Here is a 14,414-nt window from a genome sequence, read left to right as displayed (position 1 = left end):
TTGTGTCCAGTCCTTAGTATCTCTGATGCACATTGTGCTTTAAGTGCAGCTGACCCAGGAGCAGCCCCAATGTACTACTTCTGGTGCTTAAGACTATAAACAGTGCTTGTGGCAGGCAATTTTTTCAGACTGCTTTCCAGTTTTGCTCAATCTCTTCTCATTTCTGTTGCTTTGTCTATTGAATTCCTACCTCTGTCTGCCTCTGACATCAGTTTCTGTTCTATATACTTGAAATCTCTTTTTTAAACTTTTAATAGAATTTACTAGGATCTAAATTCCTACCTATGTTAGATTGTGCTCATGCCTTTGATTTCAGATACACTGTGTAGCCTTGAGTGGATTGCATTCTTCAAAATCCTGTCTTCTGACTTATTATCCATTCTTTCCACCAGGGAGAGATATTTAGATTTTGAGACTGACTCATATTAACTAAAATAACAAGAGATTGATGTATAAACCAGAATGCCATTATTTAAAGTGAAAATTGTGTTATGGAGATCAGGATAGTTAATCTGTTTCCAGTGGCTTTTCTTTCTAAAAAAATAAAAGGAAAGAAAAAAATTGAAAAGAGAGTATTATTTTGGGAGTATAGAATCAAGGCAGGGGTAGAGTTGAATAATCTTAATTTATTCTGTTTCACGGCAGGACATTTAACCTTGATATTTTCTCATGGGATACCTATCTCCCTGAGAATGTTGGAGAAGTTGTGACAAGTTCTTGCTCACTGAGTTCCTTTAGTTAGTTCTTGGTTTAATAGTTTTTCCTCCAACTTGATTATGTTTTAGTTTTTATTTATTCATTGATTAATTCATTTAAAATATTTATTGAACACAGACCATGTGCTAAGCACTGACTAAGTCATGAAAACACATTAACAAAGCGGATATGATTTCTGTCCTTAGTGAACTTACAATTTAGTGATGGAGTCAATTATTAAAGAGGTAAACATACAGATACCTAATTAAAACTGTCTTCATTATTTGAAGAAAAAACTGAGTTGGTGTTATGAGACTGCAAAACAGAAGAGCTGGTTTTCTGTGGGAAATTCGAGAAGGTTTCCCTCTGGGAGTGATTTTTTTAAGTGAGGGCTTAAAGGGTTGATAGGTTGGAACCAAAAAAGTAGAAGAGACTTTTAGTCAGTGGGGACATAAAAGAGGGTCCTAAGTGGAAAATAGTTTGGATATTTTTAAGTAATTAATAGAAAATGGATGTGTCTAGGGGCACCTGGGTTTCTCAGTTAAGTGTCCGACTTCAGCTCAGGTCATGATCTCACAGTCATAAGTTCGAGCCCTGCGTCAGGCTCTGTGCTGACGGCTCAGAGCCTGGAGCCTGTTTCAGATTCTGTGTCTCCCTCTCTCTCTGCCCCTCCCCTGATCATGCTCTGTCTCTCTCTGTTTCAAACATAAATAAAAACATTAAAAAAAAAAGAAAATGGATGTATCTGGAGCTTAGTGCATGAGTAAAAGAGTTGGTATTAATAATGTGAGGATGCAGAGGTGACGATTTGGGAGGTAGAGATCATGCAGGGTATATCTGAATTTTGGACTTTTTAAGAAAGACCATAGGGAACTATTGAAGGGTTTTTAAGCAGGGAAGAAACTGATTAGAATTGCTTTTAAAATTATTTTTCTGCTGTTGTAAAGGTGTTTAATTCATGTAGGATCAAGAATGAATATGGTTGGAATAATCAGCTATTGTAATTCAGGAATAAAATATGATGACTTAATGAATGGTTTTTTGGAGATGGAGAGAAATAATTCCAGAAATATTTGGGATATAAAATCAATAGACTCTCTTGTTCCTATCATGGATTCCTGAGACCAACCTAAATCATTCTGACCAATGTGATTATATAAGAAACTCCTTAACAGAAATAACTGTATGGGTTATTCTGCAGATGGCTAATATTTTCCATTATGAATTGATAGTATTATGCTTATGATTTTTACTTTCAGGGCCTCTTTCTAAGTTCTTAAGAGCAGAATACTGCTGACTCTTATTGATGGATTGCAGAGATCAATATTTTTTTTTATTGAAATTAGTAGAGTATTGCAGAGTGGTAAGAGCTGTGAGAACAACCTGGAAGATTCTGGAAAAACCTGATCCCCAACTGCACAACCACTATAATCTCAGCCATTCTCTCATAGCAGTGTAAGTAGGTCTTTCCTACTGTTCATAAAAGGCTACATGGAAACAGTGATTATTAATCAGTTTAGAGATAAAGATGGCAGTACACCCAAATTCAAGGAGCTGGAGTTTATTTTCATAAAATATGCTTAAATAAATATTTTAAACCATGATGATATGAATTTTTTTTTCTCCAGAAGGAGTGCTTAATGATTTCAGATGCAGTTGTTTGGACAGGTCAGCATTTCTCCAAATCGAGAATGCTTTTTTAAAAATTGCAATAGTTTGAATAATTATAACTGTGTGATTAAGTGATTCAACAGCCCAGGACTTTTAAGTGTAGAATTGTGGTTAATCTTTTCCTTCAGATAATTTGCAGACTTTGCTATTCTACAAACTTAAGAGTTGATTTAAACTCATACAGACTGAAACTGAAATGAGCTATGAACAGGGAGCTACAGCTATGCTCTTCAGCATTCCAAGAAGTTCTTGCTGGGGCTGACCTGGGTGTTGAGGACATCAGAGTAGATACCACGTGACTGTCTGTCAAATGGTAATTTAATTTCTTCTTAATTACTATTGTGTATCCTGTCTATACCAATAGTATTAACACCTTAAACTAACCTCACATGTTTAAGTCATATCTCCCAAAACTAGTTTGTCATTTCCTTGAGATCATATAGTTTTGTATTTACAATAGCTTGCCTTCAAGCAGGGATGTTCAATAACTCTATGCAAAGGACAGTACCAAAAATTCTTGCTAATACCCCACCCTCTTTTTGACAAGTAACTTTGCATCATTCCTAGCACATACCTAAATAAGTCACATTTTATTTTATTTTATTATTTTTAAAAAAAATTTTAACGTTTATTCATTTTTGAGACAGAGAGAGACAGAGCATGAATGGGGGAAGGTCAGAGAGAGAGGGAGACACAGAATCTGAGACAAGCTCCAGGCTCTGAGCTGTCAGCACAGAGCCCGACGCGGGGCTCGAACTCACGGACCACGAGATCATGACCTGAGCTGAAGACGGACGCCCAACCGACTGAGCCACCCAGGTGCCCCTAAAAGTCACATTTTAAACATCATTTAAGAGGCATCATGTTATATCGTTTGCCTCATAAAATCCCTGCCCCTTTGTTGCCTTATAGCAGGCTTAAAATTTAAAGTAATAGAATTAAATTCTTCACTCAAAACAAAAAAAGATAAAAATGGGAGGAAATTACTAGTACAAAAAAAAGGACTACTATAACTGGGGAAAACCTAAGCAGTAGTGTTAACAGACAGCAATGTTAAAGTCATTTAAAAGTAAGCCTTGAAAAATTACATCTTTTACTTTAGGGAAGAAACCTATAGAAGCTTATGCAGAGAACTTACAAAGATATTTTTAAATGGCACATACATTATTGAAGGCTCTTCTCCTATTTCTATTCTAACAATATGTAAATTATGAAAATAGTAGATTCTCCACGCAGCACTGTGGTGGCTATGTCTGCATAGGAAAAGCCAAGCAGAGAGTTGAGACCATTACTTCAAATCACACCAGAAAGATTAATAACCCTGTGGATAAGGAAGAAATAGGAATGTTTTTAAACATCTACGTTCTTATCCATCACATACCTATGTGAAATCAATCTTTATTGACATTTCATCTATTCCCAAGGGCTGCAGTTAAAGGACAAAATCTGCTAATGGGAATCCTGACCTGGATTCTACCATGCTGGTTCTGAGTGAAAACATTAATTTTCTTAATAACATTCTTGTTTGTGAATGCTTTAAATATTATTTATTATTTTCCACTGCTTAGAATGCACATGCATTCAGAGAATAAAATGAAAGCATATATAATAAATAAAAGATATATGTGAGGGCCCAGAGAATAGAGTAAATAAATATAAGACAATAAACAAGTAAGTAAGGTCAGTTTCAGTTTTTTCCGTGCCATTTGCACTGAAGAATCTGAGTCTCAGGACCTATGGCAACACAATAAAATAACTATAGGTAATGTGTATAAAGCCCAACAATGCAAGCGCCAGGTAAATATATAGAGAAGTATGAAAGACTGCTCATAGTCAAGAAGGAACTTGCTCATTTTTTGGACTTCCTTCTATCAACTTACATACACCCACTTCCCATCAAATGAAAGGTAGAATAGCTCTAAATGTTTAATATTTTAGTATGCACACAGATCATTTCCTGTTGTCACATCCATCATCACATTCTAGCTGCCCTTTTGTCCCTCATTGATGTTCAAGGCATATGAAGAATGAACCCACCACAAGATTAAATATAAACTATAAAATTCCAGTCAGAGTGGCTTATCATTGACAGAGGCTAGACACATGTTGATTCTTATAAGATCAGGTAATTAGCAAAGTCTGAGCCATTTGGCTACGTACAGCACAAAGTATCCCATAGCACCATGAACAAATACTGCCCTTTCTCACTCTGCAGATGCCTTACTTTGTTTGGCTCAACCAGAATTAACTTCTGTAATTTTGCTTTAGATGAAACTTATGGTGGATCTAAAATATTTTACCACCCTGCATAGGAAATTAAGGGCAATTTCTCATTTTTAGTGTGTTAGTCTTATCAATCTCTATGACTTGAAAGGAGTGATTTAAGATGGACAGAGGTAAGACACATCATAAGTGAACCTTTAGAACATCCTTGGACCTTTTCCAGCATAGCAATCTACTAAATATTTCTATCAAAAACAAAAGTGAGTCCTTTTGCTAAATTCACCAGTCTCACCCTTAAGATATCCATTCTTAGTACTTTGAAGAGAACTATGATTAGGAATGGACTGAACACAGGAAATCATGTTGTTTATAGGATTTTTGAAATTAGAATTCATTATTACACTGTTGTAGTTTTTCCACTGATAAGTATCTTGATATTACAAAATTATATAATATCCCCTCGATTGCAATATATTTCAAACTCCTAGTATACATTTAAGTCCTTCTCACTATAGCCCCAATTTTGCCTATTAATATTTTTAACAATTCCCTCCAACTCATCAAACCTTTTACATTTTAACATTCTGTCCACTTTTATACCCCTGTGCCTTTGCCCAAATTGTGTAGTACCCTATCAACTTGGCATCGTACAGTGGAGCCCTTTGCACTATAGAATCTGTATTTAAGACCTAAATTGGGATAGAGAAGGATGGTAATGTTATCCACGCATCCTCTGTGGCCCCAGTCAAGGCTTGGCATTTATAACTTATACTCTTATTTGATAGGTCCCTGAAAAAACTCCACAGACAGAGTGTGGATCCAAACAGGAATGCCTCTCTCAACTGGCATCTTCATTAAAAGTTTCTTTGCAACCCGAAACAATATTGAAATTCCTTTCTGATAATAATGATTGTAGTGATGGTAGTAACCATGATGATGGTGATGATGATGAACATCACATAGTGGCCATCATTTATTGAATACTTCCTATGTGGCAACCATTGATCTAAATGTTCTACATACATTATTGCTAATACTTGCATCTTAACAAGTCTAAAATGAAACTCATGATTTTCCTTCCAAACATGCTCCCATTCCACCTTCTAGTCATCCCGTCTCAGTAAAAATCACCAACATCCACTCAGTTCTTGAAGCTAAAAACTACAAATCATTCTTGATTCTTTCCTTTTCTTCATGACTCATGTCCATTCTGTAGTTCCTAGCTCTAGCATGTTTCACGTCTATTCCCCTCTATCTTCACTGCTACCAACTAGTCCTGCTCATTAGTATCTTTAGGATGGAGCTTGGAAAAATAAAATAAAATAATAAAAGTGTCACTGTTAATGCAATGTGATATCCTGGGTTGGATCCTGGGGCAGAAAAGGGAGATTAGTGAAGAAAAAAAAACAAAAGCTGCTGAAATTAGATAAAGTCTGTAGTTTAGCTAATGGTATTGTGCCTATGTCAGTTTCCTAATTTTAACATACACCTTCACTGTGTGAGATATTTAACATTAAGGGAGCCTGACTGAAGGATGTACAGGGAACTCTTTTTTACTATTTATCTACATCACTTTTCTGTACAATCTAAAAGTGTTGGAAACAAAACAAAACAAAAAAAGTTTTCTTAGCTTCCATCGTAGTTCCCTTCAATCCATTCTTCACAGCTGCTGGAGTGATCTTTTAATAATATAAATCTGACCATTAAAAGAGTTTAAACATCTCAGAAAGATTAAAACAACCTGTCCAAGATTATGTAGGTATTAATAGCTGAACAGGGATTCTCACCGACATTTGACAAGATTCAACGTCTCTTAAACATTATACTACTGAGTTCTCTATGTGATGAATTCAGCACTTAACAAAAAGAAATCATCGTCTTCCAGCTTTGCACATATCCCATTCATGGTTTAAATTTGGTCTGATTCAAAATCCTAAGACATCCCTGTGAATACCAACTAAACTGATAGGCCAGAAGAGTGAAAAAGAGTCCTTTATGCTTTTCAACTATACTACATTTTAAAAGATTTGAGATAATGCAGGGTCTAAGGTGTTCTTAAGGAATGAGAAAAGGTCTTCCTTTGAAGTTTTTGCAGTAGTCACAGTTGCGTTCACCATGATGGCTTACAGGGATGGGTATTCAAAAGGATACACCAGCAGAGTGGGCACAAGCAGAGGGTCCAAATTCTGAATATAGAACTTCTTTCTTCCCTTTTTTATAATACAACAGCTGGATCATGAAGACATCCTTCTAAAGGTTAGCCTCTTCCCATATTCTAGAATATAGTGGAAACTGAAACTATTTAAAACCTTCAACTATTTTCAAGCTGTATTATTACAGCCTATTCATTTTAGGATTAGGACAAAAAGAAGGTCCAATATCTCAAATACTGTTTTCACAGGGGGAAATACATTTAACAGTGAAACTTATTATCTTTAGTTATCTATGGGATCCTCTTTAGACCTAGCTTTCTATTAAACCGTATTAGCTTTAGTGGACAAACTTGGACAAAAGGATAAGATTATAAGCTACAGTAAGTAGTCTTTTCTTACCCAGTCATTTCTTCACCTGATAATAGCAGAAGGCAGGGGAATCCTAAATCCCTATAGTACTCATTTGATAAAGATTAATAGTTGTTGGGTTTACTTTTTTATATTTTTCACTTGTTTTTGAGACTTAAGTCTCTTAAAATGAGAACATAATCCATAATGAAGTAATATTGACTCAGAATAGAATCTGTATACCACAATAATAGGAGATCCTAAACTATTTAAACAAATCTGATATCGCAATTTTCGGAACTATAAACAATCAAAAAAATTACATTTTAATAGGCAGTGAAAAATGCTGTTTTATGTTTATTAGATATCTGCACTTTATAAAACCTCAATAAAACTTACAGTTTGTGAGCATTTTTAAGGCATGGAGAAGCTTTTCCTTAGAGTTATTAATTATTATGAAATCTCTCAGTACAAGATCATGTTTCTGCACAGCTGGTTATTCAGAAAAAATTTAAGTTGAAATGTTTACTAACTTTTACAATGGGTCAAGATATGAAAATCATTTCATATCTCATGTTAATGGGTTTTGTAAGTCATATATTAACTTCTTAAATATTGTTATAGCTTTTTTAGTAAGGAAAATAATGCAAGTATTTGGGATATTGGTACACATATCTACATATATGAATATTTTACTTTAAAATCAGAATATATTTAATAGGCCTAAAATTAATATTTTTATATCTTAATTTTATATAAGTCTACTTTATGTTTAAAGAATTTATTATGTCTACATCCCTAACTCTATTGACTAGCAGGAAATTCTTATGTTACATCTTCTGAGACAAACTGAACTACATGCCATTTATTTGCTTTGACAGTGGTTTGAAGTTCTGCAATCCTTCTGCACAACAACTTCTAAAATACTTGAATTATACCTTCAATGAATTAAAAGATGTAAATGTACAGTTTGGGATCATTTTATCTCTAATGATTAGAGTCCAAACACAAGCATATTTCAAAGACAACGTAAAATGTCAACGAGAATATACAATCATAACACGAAGTTAGACATCCAAGAGAGCTAAGATGTAGCACCACAATGGCAAGGTTCCAGACACCTAAAAAGGACTGATTTTTCATACAATATCCATAGCCTTAATGAAAATAAGTAAAATAGATGCTCACAGTGTATTAAAAAAAGTATGTGTCTGAATTTTCCTTAAATATTTCTTATTGGGCTAAATTTACCATCAATTAAATTCTCATCGATGACTTTATTATAAACAGAGGAGAGTATGATTATAGTAGCATTTCAAGATTCAAACTTTAAAAAGAACACAGATGATTTTTCTTCTCTTGTTAAAGTCTCACATCACCTAAGTGAAAATGTGCTCAGCTTTGCATTATAATTTGGATCTTTCAAAGAAGAAATATATTTTGTATATTCATTCATATGATCATCTTTGCAATTCTTTTCTCATCATCTAATTTTACCTCACGTTTGTCCATAAGATCAGAGTCTAAAATATAGGAATGGAGCTAGTCATATCTTGTCACTCTGAGTGTGAAAATATTATACATTTGGCTGGCATAGAAGAGATAAAAATATTTTAAGTTGCTTATCTCTCTAAAGGAAAGTGGTACATGTAATACTTGTATGTATGCCCTATTTTATTTAATATTCTTGGCTGGATTAACATTCCAGTAGAATTTTCACTAAAGTGGTAGAACGTTCATTCAGTTAAGCAATTTTAACATAGAGAAATCAAATAAGCCTACTAAATTACTGCTCTTATTTGCAAATGTTTAAGTAACTGAGCACAGCTTTATTAATACTACATCTACACATACTACTGGGCATATGCTCCTTTTACTGCTTTGGCCACCAGTGAGGAAGATAAAACTAAGTTTTATAATTACTCCTTTTCTGTTCCCTTCTTTCCTTCCTCCCTCTTTTCCTTCCTCCCTCCCTTCCTTCCTTCCTTCCTTCCTTCCTTCCTTCCTTCCATCCTTCCTTCCTTCCTTCCTTCTTTCCTTCATTCCTTCCCTCTCTCTCCCTCCCTTGCTCTGTCTCTCAGTCTCCTTTATTTTTCTTTCTTTCTATTAGTTTTTCCTCAGAGACCTACTCATACTACTCCTCTTCCTCAATCTTATTTCCTTAAGGTCAGTGTGTATCTTATCAATAGAAAACCCAAGGAAAGTAAACAGAAGTCACTACTGCTGTCATGCTCTCACATTTCTTGCTGCCTCTTGCTCTCCAGACTCCTCCATCTCTTCATCACTTCTCTCAACTTTTGCAAGAACTCATAGACCATACATATTTTAACTCTGTTCATTCCATCAAAAAATAATTACCTACTACCTAGTGTTATTAAGGCTGTGTGTTAGAAATAATGGGAAGAAAGGTAGCAGTAATGAGGCTATTCTAGAAATAAGATAAGATCCATGAAACTCAGTTTTGATCACAATATATTTTCCATAGCTGTGCAAAAAGATGGTCCTAGACACTGTGCTACAAAAGACCTTGAAGACAGTCTGTGTTCTCAAGTGCTTACAATATAATTGAAAAGCCAGATTCTTGGCACAGACAGGCAAAGTGACTGAAGGACACTTAGGATAAAATATTCCAGCATACCCAAATCATCATAAAGTAAACAGTGTGCATAAGTAAGTGAGAGAATATTCAAAATTTAGTTACTGTATCAATAAAGGCCTACTGGATGAGGACATTTGAAACCTAATTTTGATGCCCATGAGAGATGTGTATTTTCAGCAAATAAAAGAATGACCACAGTAATTTGTGCAAATATGAGAATTGGCAAACTGCATGCTAAAAGATAGATTATTTGCTTGATTGTAACTAACGTTACTTGCTGAGAACTTGCTAAGTTCTCAAAATGATGGTTGTTGAATGGGCATATCAGAATTAGATCAGGCGCTTTTTTTGACTACACATTGTCTTCTGTCTCTCTTCATTTTGTTTTGCAACATTCCTTTCTACTAGTTTGTGATGTCCCTTGCAGGGCAAGTAAGAGCGGAACTGGGCTTGTGGCAGTTAAGATAGGTAGAGAAGAGTTTTTCAGAAAAGTTCTTCAGAATCAATATCTCTGCCCTCCTTTCTTTAAGACACAATGATTTATAGAAACGCTAACTTATTTTTTTGAAATGGAGTAACAGTGGTAAATGTAGTATCTCAGAACTGGATAGCCATTAACATGAGATGAGAGGTGATTTATTGTCGAACTCAAGCCTGGTTCCTTTAAGAATAAAACATTAGCAGCTAGAATCTATGTATTGTTCAGTATTTTACACTATCTTTTACTCCATTTTGAACCTTGAATTTAAATATTTTTAAAATTTAATCTGTGCAGTACTGCATTACGCAAACTGTCACTTGATAAAGATGTTAGTAAATAAATCCCTCTATCTATCTATCTATCTATCTATCTATCTATCTATCTATCTATCTTCAGAATTAACTTAAGCAGTGTTCAGCTATCACATATCTACATTTATAAAGAGAGAAGGGTATACAATCCAAATTAAGGAGCAGTTTCAGTATCATTTATACTACTAACTGCAAATCATAAGCACAAATAGAGAACAAACATTTCAAATTACTATGTTTGGTTCTGGATAGTTTAGGGATATGTTATACAATATACATATGTTATATGTATACATATATACTATATATGTTATATAATATACATATAATATATGTATATTATAAATTACATTCAATTTCTAATAAATAATTAAGTTTTCTTAAATATTAATAATTGGGCTGTGTTCCTTAAATGAATTCTGGTATGGGGCTCAGGAGAAAGTTATGCTACTGTGGCCCCCAAAATAACTAAGGGCTAGCGAAGACCTCTTATTTGTTTAGGAAAAACTACTAATTAAAAAAAAAAACGACTTCATAAGTCACTTTACACAGCCATACCATGAATTAAGCTAAATGTTTTAATATACGTTGTCACTTCAGTTTATCCTTGTGATTTCTTTTGCATTAGAATTACAGTTAATTATAGCTGATTGAGTTACTTTAATGTTAAGGTTTGATATCATGTTCAATGGTTATGTTAAAGATGACAGTTGAAGTGGCTTAGAATCATGTTGAAAGACATAGTGAATCTATTTGGAATATAAACCCTTCCAAATGTAGTACACCAAAAGTTAATGTGAATGTCTGATTTAAACTTCCTCCATTAACCCTTTATCAGATGGTCTTCAGAAAGGGAGAGCATTTTCATTTTTTTCCCCTTCTCTTTCATTGTTTTTCTTGTTGAGGAAGGTTTTCTGAAGGCAAAGTGAGTGATTCATGGATCCAGTTATTACACAGATTACTTACACCTGTTAACATTTTCTGTCCCCCCCCCCCAACCCCTACCTCCCTTCAATTGCCCGCTAGAAAAGTAAAGCATCTAGTTAACTGTTCATTACAAAGAGGAACAGATTTCACTTTTGAATCCAAATCAGGTGAAGAAGAGCACAAGTAGGGAAAAAAATCCCAATTCAATTTAATACATATAAAATGTCCAATTTAGATAGACTTTGAGGGTTTCTTTTTTTTTCCAATTACAGTATATGGTTAATAGTTTACATATTGACAGACTTGTTTTTATTAAAAGTTAGTTACCACAGAACAAAAACAAAATAAATAAAAAATATAAAAAGACATTTTAAGATAAGCTTTTTACCAGAATTCGGGGGGGGGGGGGGAGGGGGAACAGCCTTAGAATTCCAAGCAACAGGTAGGTGAGTGGTCAGAAAGTTTATACTATAAATAAGGAAAAACTACGGAAAATATGTGGGTTCCAGAAACAGGTAGTCTTAATACAAATATTTTACATTTGTATCTTAATTTTAATTATTAAACTAATATTTTGGATGCAATGGCAAAGACAGAGGGCATTTTGAAGGAGGAAGATCAAGGTTTTGAGATTTTAAACATAGGTTCCATATTTTTAAAGCATTCGCTGATGCATTCTTGATTTCCAGTAGTAGTTCTAGTTTTACTGTTACAGGTTTTGACTTTTTTCACCAGACTTACAAATGATCTCACAATGAAGAGAGATATGTTGAATTACTTTCTCAGCCTAGGTACAAAGAGAAGTGAATTGGACATTCTGTCATTAGGTGCAAGGACTCTCATCCATCCCTGGTCTTGCCTTGGTGCCTAATTTGAGCTCAGCGAATGTGCCCTCAGTCACAAGAATATCTTGGTGCTGAGTCAGAAACAGACGTAGAAGCAGAGCTGTCAGGAATAGTGAAAGGAAAAGGGCCAGGGAGAAGAGAACTGCTTTTTGTCCCTGCACATACTCAGATGACATCTTTGTTTCGGCATCGTTTTTCAAAAGAGCTAACTTGACCACCCCCAAGGTAGGGAAGTCACGCTCTTGTTTAAAATACTACAAAAGTCATTATATCGTGTTCCATCGTCCGAATAAACTACAAGCCTAAAAGTAGTAAACTGTGTAATAGCATAAAAGCCCTGTATTGACATATAATACAGTATTGGTAATGTGGTACTTGTCATCATCAAGGGAACAACCTGCTAATTGAAATAAATTATTCAGGGGCGCCTGGGTGTCTCAGTTAGTTAAGCCTCTGACTGTTCCCATTCAGGCTGTGATCCCACAGTTCAAGAGTTCGAGCCCTGCATTGGACTCCTCGCTGACTGCACAGAGCCTGCTTGGGGCTCTCTCTCTCCCTCCCTCTCTGCCTCTCACCCACTCACGTGCTCTCTCTCTCTCTCTCTGTTTCAAAATAAATAAATAAACTTAAAAAAATTATTCAGGTTTTTTTTACTTGCGGTTATATTTTTTAATGAAAATTGTTTGATTTTGATACAACTTAATACACTGCAAACTATCAATTCCCTACACTAATAAACAAGTGGATAGACTGAATATACTAAAGGAACAGTTAACTAGGTATGCTGGGCCTTTTTGTCACTGGGTGGTAATGAGGAAAGCGTCCTTTTTTCATCTGTGTTTTAATGTTAAAGATGTAGGGGTTGTGTCAACCTCAAATTTATTATAATGCCACCTTGGCTATATGTCTTTAATGTTTACCACAAGTATTATTTTCTATTAGAATTTTAAAGTTATGTGAAAAAATCATCTACATCAGTGCAAGGAGAAGAAATGATACATATTTTCAAAAATATGTATATTATATTCAGGAGTAAATATTATCAGAATTAAAAAGTCTACCCAAATTATTCCCTCTTCACAACCAGTAACCCCTGGTATACACCTTTCCTGGTAAGAGAAATCATCTCCTTCATTTTAGATTTCATAAAAGCATACTAGAAATGGTTATCTCTATTTATTATTATTGCTACTATTATACATTTTAAATAAAGGATAATATTTAAAAGAAGTAAATAGGAAAATGAATGTCTTAAACAGGAACTTTTCTTCTCTTGCTTTTGCTTTTAAGATTTCACTTTTTCAAGACAAAAGGTCTTGTCAAACTAATAATGCTCTGGAATTATTTTCACCTGTTAAATTTATTCTAGAAATAGAAAAGTGAAAAGGAGCACTTGTTTTTCATTTGACTTGTGTTGCATATTTATAAGATATTAGGATTTTTTACGGTTGAGGACTTAAAATAAATCACAGTTTGACTGAGATTTGTCCCCTATGACCTAAACAACAAAAGGAAACAAATTGAAAGATAAAAGAACTTTTAAATTCAGAAATATTAATTACAGTGTTACTTTTTACATGTGAACATTTCCAAAGTGAAGACTCATAATTTCATCCATCTTCACTTGGACATTAGCTAGACAGAAGCAAAGAAAAGAAATGCATAAAACTGAAATTGTTATACATGTGAGAAAAAGTGCATAATTTACATGTAAATATAATTCAGCATATATAAACTATATACATGTATATACAGTGTATATACATATATAATAGTTATACACACACATATATACGTCATTGCCCAATTACACATGTGTTATTGCTCCTATTTTAAAAGGCCTATAGTATATTATTAAACTGAATACTTATATGGTGAAATTAGTGATATTATTTATAATCTGTTAACCTGAATTTTCAGTTGAGGATTTTTGAGCTAAGTATAAGTTATAAATGTCTAAATTCAAATTAAACTAAATTTAAGATGGAGTGTTTTTTTATTATCATTTCCTCTCATCTTGTTATAGTCATATGTCTCACATTTTGTAAAGCATTACATTAATATTTCCTTTGTTATAGCTATTTTACATTTATTGGCTCAGACAACATAATTCCAAACGGATAGGACTCTGTGAACAATGGATTTACACTAAGTGAATCA

At 34.0% G+C, this 14,414-nt stretch overlaps 1 long non-coding RNA gene across 1 annotated transcript in view; it reads left to right on the top strand.

Annotated features, from left to right (window-relative positions):
• Nucleotides 1-14,414, top strand: part of LOC128315249 (uncharacterized) — a 44,335-nt gene that overhangs the window by 22,925 nt on the left and 6,996 nt on the right. The window contains exons 2-3 of the long non-coding RNA XR_008297844.1: nt 1,956-2,151; nt 2,496-2,680. This is a non-coding gene — a long non-coding RNA (uncharacterized LOC128315249). The remainder of the gene's footprint in view (nt 1-1,955; nt 2,152-2,495; nt 2,681-14,414) is intronic.

Source organism: Acinonyx jubatus, chromosome C2 (assembly GCF_027475565.1).
Source record: "Acinonyx jubatus isolate Ajub_Pintada_27869175 chromosome C2, VMU_Ajub_asm_v1.0, whole genome shotgun sequence".
Classification (NCBI taxonomy): domain Eukaryota; kingdom Metazoa; phylum Chordata; class Mammalia; order Carnivora; family Felidae; genus Acinonyx; species Acinonyx jubatus.
The sequence above is the reverse complement of the archived record's forward strand: the minus strand, read 5'-3'. Positions and strand labels throughout refer to the sequence as shown.